Below are 12,254 nucleotides of genomic sequence, written 5' to 3' on the forward strand. Positions count from 1 at the left end.
TTCCATATCTGGCTAGTGGTTGATCAGACTTGTAATGCCATACTTAATTTTCTTCATGTCTTTTAATTCATACTTGAAAGTTTACTGTCGCACAATATATTCTTACATTCCACAAACAAACACTACCCAGCTGCAGGAGGTGGTAGGATAATGGAGAAAAAAAGAAAGATAGACTGGAAGAAACTGTTCACTACCTATAAACTACCAAATCCTACAGCTAATACATAAAAAGAGAACATAATACAAAGTTTGCATCATCTTCAAGGGGTGTGTGAATGGAGGTGCTTACCATTTAGCAAATCATGGGTAAATGTAAGTGTCCTTACGTCAAGTCTGTGTAGTGTAACATCATGACAGATTCTCTGTTTGTGTTGTGATTGTTCACATGACTTAGTGTATTATACCTTAACAAATCCTTGCATGAGTAAATCGCATATCTGCTCAGTACTTCCTCGATATCTCCACTTCTTGTGGATACCGTCTATACAAATGGAAAATATATCTCACAGAGATTCTCTCTCTCTCATAATGTGTATCATATGATAACATATCAGATTCCGTCTCAAGAGTTCAACCATGAACTTTCTTCTACTTTAATGAAGGTTAAACATCATGTATGTTGTGTATATATATCTTTTCTTTCTATAAAACACAAATAAAGAACATAGTATTATAATGGACAGTAAAATGTCTCTTTCTCAGTGTCCGTTGCTCGACGTTGGTTGCATGAGTGGTCACTGCGCCTTTGCAATTACCTTGCATTACCTGAAAAGTCAAATGTTGTCTTCAAAGTAGATGTAATTTTGTCATCTGTTCGCTTAAGTGGAGGTGTTGTACGAGTCGCAAAAACAGCCTTAATAACTCTCCTATCTTTTGCTTCCTCAGGGTTTTCTGTTGTGTGTAAGTATAATAAAGGCTAAAGGCTAACATGGCACTAAATTTCACTTTCGTAAAAAAAAAAATTTATACAAATGTATTCACATGAGGGCTGTGTAAAAACTATTTTCTTTCAACTTAAGTTCCTTAAAATATCATTGTCCTGTCTGAACACGAACTATAACTGTTTTCTTCCGCACAATGGCTTAACAAAACTTAACGAAAGGTTACTAAGTTACACTTCTGAAATAAATTAAAGCTAATGTGTTTCCAAGTCACATTCTTATTACACTTCTTTCAACAGCTGAAATCATCATTATGTTCACTCTGCTTTTCTTGCATTCGTTCATTTTCAAGGGCACTGTAAATAGATTCACCTTTAACGCCTTGTACTCACTTGTTTTAACTCATCACAAATGTTTTCTCTCAAACTGAAATTCTTTTGTAATCTTAAAGATGTAGACTGTTTACTCACTTCTCTATGTAGCACAATATTACCAAACATTCTCACTCATTCGTTACTCACATATTCATCATAATATATATATCCTTATACATTAAACATATTCTTCATCAAACCTTAATATATCATATACGTGGGGCCATCTGGCACTTCCATTCTCATAAAACTCCAATATCATCTTCCCCAAATAATGTCTTGTCTCCATCAACTACTTCACAGTAACTTACCTTCTTATATTAACTTAAATATTAACTCATTCATACTGATCATTCATTCTTACATCCTCATTCATTCTCCTAAATACATTATCTCCTGTCATTAGGGTGCCTTGAAGTAACTAACTAATTGTTGATTCACCTTATGATTTACAATTAACAACAAATGTAACCTGCGTAGATCTCATTCCTATATGAATATATTTTCTCATTCTGTAAGTGTACTCACCTGAGTTTACATTCTCTTCATAATTATGTGTACAAGTGTAACTGCAGTATATAATTTCCGTAAATTAACCTTTGTGTTCTTAGGCTGTATAACTTAATGTTCGTGTATTCAATACAAATATTTACGATCTCATTTTCACAGCGACTTGCTCATGTTCAAATTAGTTGTCATTATATTATGTTGTTTTAGTGCAGAAAGGGTTTCAAATGTCTTTGGGATGCAGCCCCCTCAGCTTGTGAGATAACGGGTATTCTAGGGAGTAACAACCTGGGTGAGGTATGCTTGCTATTCTGAAAGGACCTGAATATAATATCTGCCATTTTCTGTTCAATTGTTTTAATTTTGTAGACTTGGGATGTGAACGCAAAAGAACAAGGTCATCAACCTGATAGGTTTGTGTATTTGTAACATGTTTGTCATACTTCTCTTTCCTGATCTTGGCTTTATTGCACAATGTAGTGTATGCCTGTCTTACTTTCTTTTCCAAATGTGTATGTGTTGTGGATGCGGTTAGCTTTGGAATGGGTGTAGCCCACTTGTTCTGTTCAGATTTGTTTAATAATAATTCCTGTTGTGGGTATCCTGTTGAGGCATGAAGCAAATTGTTTACTATCTGCTCAAAGGGTGCTAAAAATTTGATCCACCTTGTGTATTTGCAAGGTGAATGTATTCTCACGAATTGACCAAACTCTCTAAAAATCCTTGCTACTGGGTTCCCTTCCAGGTGAAATGCTGATGTAAGAATATGTTTGATGTTACGTGTGGCAACAAAAGATTTCCATTTTTTTCCCGTAAAATAGGGTGCGTTATCCGTGATAATACTGTGGGGTTTGCCAAACCTTGCAAAGTAGCTGTTAGTCAAACGTCTAGCAATAGCAGATGCGTTGACAGTGCGGATAGCATACAATTTTAAGTATTTTGAGAAGACATCAAGTACAGCAACGATGTATTTCACACATCCACGAGCTCTGGGATAAGGTCGGGTTGGTACAATAGGATGTAATTCATTCAAAAATGACCGGTTGGAAAATTTTGCTTTTTGGCAGATGATACATTTACGAACAATTTGCAACACTCTCCGACGCAGATTCGGAAAATAACAGGACTGTACTATTTTATCAGTGCATTTGGTGACTCCGTAGTGTCCCCAAATTTTGTGTATGAACAGAATAAAATCGTCAACATGTGCGTCTGTTAGACAAACACACCAATGGTGCGAGTCTGGGATACGCCTATGAAAAAATACATTTTTGTGTATTATGTAATATTTTTGTAAGTGTTGTAGTGTTACCTTTTATTATCTTCTCCTCATTAGCTATTGAAACAACATCGCTTTGTTACGTAATTTTAATTTTCACCAAAAGCACATTCAACACATCACGGAAAAATACACGTCTTTCGTATCAAGACAAGAGAGAGAGACCTCCATTAGTTCTTAAAAACAAAAAACTACGCAAAAGTAAAAAAAAAAGAACAAAATTATTTATAAAATCGGTCGCTGGCGCAACGCTCTTCTGCGTGCGCGATCGTAAATTATAACTTTGCGGAAGTCAAAGTACCATTACTATGCCTCCTCTACTGACACGCTCCGCAAGCGAGCGTGGCAGTATAGAAAATTTACATAGATACATACATGTATGAGAAAATAAGAAATTTACATATTACAAAAAAATATTTCTGAGCATAATGCTCTTTGCATATCAGTCTTTGTATACAGCCTTTTTGGTGTGTATCTTCTTTAGGAGTCGTAACATTAATGTCTTTGAATTGCAGGCGTATTATCGTTGCTTAGCACAGCGTTTGAATTCAGTTCACATGATTCGTGTTTACAATGGAATTAATTCGAACAATAAATGTTTCTATTATATTGCTCCAAAGTCTTTAAACGTAGTATCGGATTCTGAGTGTGTGTGTACTGCCTGGATCTCGTGCGTGTGACTTGAAGAAAATCCGAAGTTTGTTCAATGTGTCAACACGAAATTGTGATCTCCAGCAGTCGAATTTTGGTGGCGTCTACCGGGGTATAAATGGTCAATGAGGGCACAGGAAACACCTCACTGCCTACGACAGGCGATGAGCTTGTCTTTTACACCAACCTGAAGACCTGCCGGCTTCCACAACACCATACACTTCAAAGCATATTGACACTACGTAAATATTGCTTGACAAATGTTCCATCACGTTGGTTTCTTCTTTGCATTTTCAGTTCCATTTATATGAATCATGTGCTACATGCACAAGTCCTTTGCAGCTCGTTAACATCTCCTTAAAATACATTTCTTGATATTACATGAGATAGTTACAGAATTAAATGAAAAATATAGTAAATTTTTTTACGTTACATTCAATGTCATTGTGCTGACATGTGAATTACATTACATTCACATTGAAATATACATTTTATTTATTTTATTTGTTAGCTCTCTCTCTCTCTCTCTCTCTCTCTCTCTCTCTCTCTCTCTCTCTCTCTCTCTCTCTCTCTCTCTCTCTCTTTCCCCGTTACACTTGCAACATTTGAAGATAATTGTGGCAACTCGCTAGAATATTCAACTTAAAATTCATCTTGCACCCTGGAATAAAATTTACACATATTTCAAGCTTCAAGACAGCCCTCTGTAGGAGGATAGGTTCATGGGATGGTTGCTATCTACTTCATAAATACTAGTAAAGTCATCCCCTACAGTGGACTACACAAAATAAAATATGATAAATAAAATACATGTTAACTTAATATAACGTAAAAGTTCCTATACCTAATACCGTTTGTAAGTGTGGTGTCTCCACTATTGCTGTTTCTAAGAGTGGTACCCATCTATTACCGTTTCTAAGAGTGGTGCACCTCTAAATATCGTAGGATCCTACAAGTATGTACATCAGTCAGTGTGGTAAGTGTGTGTGAGAGAGAGAGAGAGAGAGAGAGAGAGAGAGAGAGAGAGAGTGTGTGTGTGTGTGTGTGTGTGTGTGTGTGTGTGTGTGTGTGTGTGTGTGTGTATATATATATATATATATATAGTTCAAGTCAATCATGTTCCTATAAAGTTTGTATAGTTCATCTCCTTACTTTCATGAGTATCAAGCAATATAAATAAATGTTTTACTTAATTAATAAATAAATAAATCTTCTTAGATAATTGCTGCTGCGTTCCATGCTGTTTATCCATTCTGTATTTACCTTGTGGTACCTGTAAAATTCTATTCATAAATAAATATGTGTGTATGTCTCTCCATACTGTCAGATAATCACGAATTATATAATGTCAAATATTTCATCAACATGTATAAATTTTTCTAAGGAAGGGATGAGAGTATGAACCGCAACAGAGGACTGACGTTTTGTTTTCTCCTTATTCTCCTTTCTATTTAATGGCGCATTAGTTCAGTACAGTAGATGAGCTTTAATTATGTCAGTAGATGACTGCTAAATATGTTCTCTTAAATAATTCTTCCAATCTGAAGTGTCAAGCCTACATAACTCCAAAAATTTCATTACAAGTTCCCATTAGATTAGTGTTAAAGTGTTATAGATTTAAATCTTCTGGTATATTTCCAACAGTGGCTGCTGTAAATAATCCTTTCCACATAAATCTATACTTTCACCTTTAGTTATAAGAATATATAAGACACCACATAAGTTATTATCTCAGGCATACCAATCTTTCAATAAATAATATTCTTTCCACTACTTTCATTCTGTATTCCATGAGTACATGTGATATAGCGTTCAAATCTAGTTTCTCTCCTCTCAACATATTCTCAGTTACTCATAACATTCTCACCTATCCATTATTCATTCTTCACAAAATAACATATACTTATTCCTCAGCATTATATATATATATATTTTCCTCTTATTCATCACCACTTACTTTTTACTTCAACAACAACAACAATAATAATAATAATAATACCATTTTCTCATCTTATATACCATTTACCTCTCTCTGTATTACTATTTGTCCTCTTATTAAACTAAAATTACATTCACTCATCTCATTCAGTCACTCATATCAACATTACTATTATCACATGCCTCCTAAAGAAAATAATTCTGTTTAGTTCTCTGCCTCCTCTAATGTGTATATGCCGCCTCTAATATGTATGTGCCTCAATAGCAACTCCTCTTATAACCAAATATCTTATTAGCTATTGGATGGTTCACATTGCTTTCTAGACTTACCTGCATTCATTAGATTGTAAGTATCTGTATAACTTAAATGTAGGCTCATCATAACTGTATATCATATTAATTATCTTCTCCTCAGTACCTAACATTTTACTGTATGTATTTTTTCAAATGTCTGTGTGGATGTAGACCTCTGGGTTTATGTGTTAATGGATATTCTAATGAATAACAGCCAGGGTGTGGAATATTTGCAATTCGGTATGGTCCAGAGTATAAGATCTGCCATTTCCTGTTTAAATGTTTCAGTTTTGTGGGTTTAGGATGTGTTCTTAGTAAAACTAACTCATCAACTTGAAATGTTTGGGCTTTCCTGACACCTCTGTCATATTTCTGCTTTCTTTCCTTAGCTTTGTCACATAATGTTGTGTAAGCTTGTCTTACCTTTTCTTCTAAACTAACATGATTTGTTGTTGCTGTAAATTTAGGTAGAGGGTCTGTCCATTCATTTCTTTCTGTTTTATCCATAATTAATTCAGTTGGTGTGTATCCAGTAGAAATGTGAGTTAAATTGTTCACTATTTGTTCAAATGGTGCTAGGTATTCTACCCATTTTGTGTGCTTCTCTGGTGTGTGTGTTCTCATAAACTGTCCAAATTCTCGAAATGTTCTTTCTACTGGGTTTCCTGCTGCGTGAAATCTTGAAATTAAAATATGTTTAACATTCTGTTCTTCAATAAATGTCCTCCATTTTAAACTGGTAAAATATGCTGCATTATCCGTGATCATAACTTCAGGTTTTCCTATTCTTACAAAATAATCTGTTAATACACATCTGGTAATAGCAGTGGTAGAAACGGAACGTAAAGCATATAATTTTAAATACTTTGTGAAAACATCTAACACAGCAAGGATGTATTTCATTCCTTCACGTGCTTGTGGATAGGGTCCTGCAATATCTAAAGAAATTAGCTGTAATGGCCTCTTAGGTATGATTGGGTGCAATTCATTCATGCTTGTGCGATTAGAATATTTGGCTTTCTGACATATGATGCATTTCCTAATATTACTCAATACTCTTCGCCTTAAATTTGGAAAATAGCAATATTGTATAATCTTATCTGTACATTTGGTTACACCATAGTGTCCCCAAGTTCTGTGTGTAAATAAAATAAAATCATCAACATGAGCTTCAGGTAAGCAAACACATCAATGCTGTGATTCAGGTTTCGTCGGTGAAATAATACTTCTTTGTGTAACGTGTAATATTTTTCAAGATGTGGGTCTGTTCCTGCACGTAATTTATTCTTTATCTGGATCCACCTGGGATCATTGTCCTGCAATATGGCTAACTTCCTGCATATGTTTTTGTAGTAAGGTGCAAATGTACCGTCATACATGAGTAAAATTTTAAAATCTGATGTTTGTTCTGTCACATCTGAAAATTCTTGTAGGCCTTGTGGCAAACGAGATAGAGCATCGGCTATAATGTTGGATTCTCCTTTTATATATATAATATCAAAATCATATTCTTGTAGTGATGCACACCAGCGTGCAAGACGTGGATGTAATAACTTGCATGACAGCAGGAAAGAAAGAGCTTGATGATATGTATAAAGCTTAGTACGTTTTCCCCATAGAAAGTAGCGAAACTTGCGAAACGTCCATACTATGGCAAGTGTTTCGCGCTCAGTCACTGAATATGATTTTTCGCATTCAGTGAGCGTGCGGCTAGCAAAACTTATAGGTTTGATGACTGTTTGTTCATCTTCTACATGAATTTGGAATAAAAATGCTCCGAGCCCATAGGAACTTGCATCTGTTACTAGGCAAAAGTCTGACGTCATGTCAGGATGACATAACAACGGTGCATTAACTAAAGCATTCTTAATCGCTTCAAAATCTGTCTGACAGAACTCTGTCCATTTCCAAATATTATTTCTTTTGAGTAAAGATAGAAGATGTGGACTGTTAAGAAGGTGGTAGGGTACAAATTTCTTGAAGAATGGAGATAGACCAAGAAAGGCTTTGAGTTGTTTACGATTCTGTGGGGATGGAAAATTCTTTATTGCATCAATTTTTCTTGAGTCTGGATAAATGCCTTCAGTTGATATGATGTGACCAAGGAATTTGATTTCTCTCCTCCCTAATTTCGTTTTTGATAAATTGATAGTGACACCTGCGTCACAAAATTTAGTCAGAAGTTGCTTCAAAAGATTTACTTGTTCTTCCCAAGTAGTGGTTGCAATGACAATGTCGTCAACATAAACTGTGATTTGCGATAACAATTGTGGTCCAAGAACAGCATCTAAGGCTTCAATAAATACTCCAGCACTCACTCGTAGACCAAAGGGTAGAACACAAAATTGATAACTACGTCCCTCACATAGAAATGCAGTGTATTTACGACTGTTTTTATGGAGGTTCACCTGCCAAAATGATGAGCAGAGGTCGATATTGGTTAAATACTGTACATTATGAAATTTTAAAAGTTGTTCTTCCAAATTAATAGGTCGTGTGTTGATTGGAATTATAACTTTGTTAATTTCTCGTGCGTCCAGCACTAACCTTACACTACCATCCTCTTTATTAACTGCTAGTATCGGACTGCAATATGGTGAATGTGACCTTTCAATGATACCCCAGGCTTGCATTTTTTCAATCTCTTTCAAAACTGCGGGTTTCTTTGACCAAGGAATATTATAATATGTTCTACAGTATGTTTTGTGTGGTTTAACATCCATCTCATAAGTATAGCCTCTAATCATTCCAGGTTTTTCCACAAATACCTCAGCAAATTGCTGCAAAACTTCAAGTAATTCAAGTTGTTGTTCCTCTGTCAGATATTCAGATTCTGTGCATTTCTCATATAAATCATTAGGTTTAATTCCCTGAGATACAGCTTCATTAAAAGTTAAATCACATATGTTTATTGCTGGTGGATACACAAAATGTAACTGTTCAAATTTACCTTGTTTACTGTTTAAGTTTTTACCCTGTGTTAACTCTATTGTCAGTTGTTGTTGGTTTACGGTTAAATGACATTTCCCTTTTCCTAAATCTATGATTGCTTGATATTCTTTCAAAAAGTCAATTCCTAATATGCAATGCATAACTAATTTGTCTACTACCAGAAAACTGTAATTGAGTGGTATATTTGAAAATGTGAAGTTAATTAGCACTTGAAATTTCACATTCTTTGATTTGTTACCGGTGGCACTTATAATGTGACAATTCTGTACTGGCAATGTTTGTATGTTCATTATTTGTTTGAGTTCATTATATAAGGACATTGAAATGACACTTGCTGCTGCTCCTGTATCTAACATTACTTCCACTTCATAACTACCAATCATAACTCGTGTTATAGCCTGAATAATCTTCTTTGTTTTACTGGTACTATTAAAATCTACATCCTGATATAATTCCTTTTCTATTTTCTTACTGTCATCATATCGGAGAAAACAAATCGTTGGTTCCGTTGCGCTCTGCTCCCTATTGACCGTAACTCGAGCGCTTAGCTCGGTCGTCGTTCGTTTTCCGGCAAATTCGGTTGTTGCTGCGGGTTGGGTTCATTGCCCAACTCAATAATATTTACATTTCTGTCGCGCATCACCCAAGTATCAGCTGTTTGGTTGTTGACATTACCCCGCGTCGCATCGGGAGTTCCGTTGGGTACAAATTGAAGGTTGCTGTATTGCGTGTGTCGTGGCGGTTGTCCATTGTGATTTCCCCATACATTATTTCGCCCATGACTGTAACTGGTATTGTCATTACTGTTATTCCTGCAATACATGTTTGGATGTTGTTGGATGTTGTTTCTCTGAATATATCCTGGATGGTACCTGTTATCCTCTCCTCTTTGATCTCTATAATTTCGGTTCCTTCTTTTGTTGTTGTTATTTTGAATATAACTGTTATTGTTCTGATTGTAATTACTGTTCGGATAACCATTATAGTAATAATTACTGTTTCCTTGCCAATGCTGCGAGTTGTTTCTCCTAATATTGAATGGATTTGCCCCACTGTAGTGTGAATTGTTTCTTTGAGTGTTTTGTTGTGGTGTCGGAGGCGGATTCCAATAGCCTCTGTCATTTCTGTTGTGCGTACGCGAATTGCTTGGATGGATTGGATACAATTGATTGAAATTCCTGATCTCATCTCTGTAAACAACATCTATCTCATCAACATAACTGAAAAAATTCTTTATGTTGTCCTCGGACACTCCTATTAATTTATCACGGTAAGGAAATGGTAAGTGGCTTTTAAGAATTCTAATTACATCTGGTAAATCTGCTGGTTTTGTCCAGTATAATGTTTTGTCTAGGTAGTGTTCAAAGTATTGTCGTAAAGTCTCTTTCTTCGGGTTGTAAATTTCTGGATTGTATACTTCTCGTTTTAAACTTTGCTGTTCTGTGATCGACCAGAATTCCTCAAGAAATGCTTGTTCAAACTGTTCAAATGTTAAACATCGTCTTTTAATTGCTACTCCCCACTTAGCTGCTCTTCCACGTAACAAATTTGTAACATATCGAATTTTATCGGCTTCTAACCAATGTCTCGGGAAAATACCATCAAAAGAGCGGATGAAAACAATCGGATGCACTTTGTCTTTCTCATCACATGAAAATGTCTGAAAGTATCCATGTCGTACTAATGTTTCATCAGCTACTCCCGATGGTATTATGGGTCCTGTATTTTGTGTCAAACTGTGCATAGTATGTGGCGATGTCTGATAGTAATTTTGATGTTGTGGTAGCATTGAAAATGGTTCATTGGGATTTGTGTCACTCATTGGTAATTCTATTTTCGGCTGTGTGCTGGGTCTAGCATTATTATGATTCTCATTTATGTTTTGGTTGTCTGTTATGGGTTTTGGTATCGCTGACGAACTTGGTATTACAGTCTCTTTAAGTTTACGTACCTCTTTCTGAATATTATCTGTTTCTCCCTTTACTTGTTCCTTTGTCTTATCTAAAATGATCTGTGTCATTGTCTCAAACTTCTCATCTAAATAATCATCACATAATTTGCATTCATGTACAAGTTTTTCTGCTAGAGTTGTGTCATTCTTTAAAGATGCTACATCTGCTCTGTCTTCAAGCTTTTCTAACTTTTCCTGTAATGATTTCTGCTCCAATGTTACATCATTTAATCTGTCTGAAAGGTCTGTAATCGTCAGGTCTAAGTGTTCTTGGTTTGTTTTTACAGAATTGTGTGACTGTCGTAATTCGTCAACTTGGGTCTGGTTTTCTGTTGTTCAAAAACTACTGTTAACAATTTCTCATTACATCGTTGTAAGTCAGTTTTTGTCTCGTCACTGAATTCCACAAATACCTTTTCTTGTCTCGTAACCTTGTCTGATAAGTCAGTAAATTTCCTTCCAAGACTACTGGTGGTTTCTGTCAAGTCGGCAATTTGTCTCGGTTGTTTTTCAAAATTTTGTTTTATGTCCCGTGTCAGTTCATCGAATTTAGTGTCAAATTTCCCAATGTCACGTTTTAAATTTTCATTTTTCTCGTCTAAAGCGTCAAATCTTTTGTCAGATTTTCTGTTTTGGTCACCAAGTAACTTCAGAATCCGGTTGAGCATGTCAGAGTCCTGTGTCTTAGTTTCGTCATTTTTTCGTGTCTGATTGATGTCTGGTTCTGAAGTTGACGTTGTCAATGTCACGTTTTGTCGCGTAGTACTCACTCTCCATTCGGCTGTATATCTGTTTAAATATAGGGGTTGTTGTCTTAATCGATCCGATAAAATTATGTCTTGAACATCCTCCCTATTAAGTTCAATATTCATTTGACTGTCGGACATGTTTTGCAATGTGTCACTTTCACTAAGCTCGTCCGCGGAAACAATCTCTACGCGTCTAGCGTCCATCTTGCGATTTTCATAATTAATTGCAAATAAAATTTTCCAATGGTAAAAAAATTTTTTTTTTAATATGAAATGTTGAAATCTGAAATTTCTCTTATGGAAATGGATATTTCCATATGATTTCTAATTAGAAATTGAATTATTAAACTGGTACTGAAATTTCCCTCTCACAAATAAATGACTGTGAATATGCTCTTCACTTACCATTTCCAATAATAGTAGTAAATCAATTTTAACTACAATTTGAAAAAAATAATTTCGAAATAAATGGATCGGAATAAAGGAAATACAGATGGCTGTCTGAAACTGGAAAAAAATGTAAATTTCTGTACTCACCAATTTTTTTCAGTCTTATGTTGCAAATGTAGCGTCAACTATACAGTTTTCAATCCAAAATTATTTTATGGAACGTTATCCTTTTTCCTTTTTTTTTACCAAATTAATTTCCTCAGCATGAAAATGAAAATTAACACAAAT

Source organism: Schistocerca americana, chromosome 11 (genome assembly GCF_021461395.2).
Source record: "Schistocerca americana isolate TAMUIC-IGC-003095 chromosome 11, iqSchAmer2.1, whole genome shotgun sequence".
In the NCBI taxonomy this organism is placed as follows: Eukaryota; Metazoa; Arthropoda; class Insecta; order Orthoptera; family Acrididae; genus Schistocerca; species Schistocerca americana.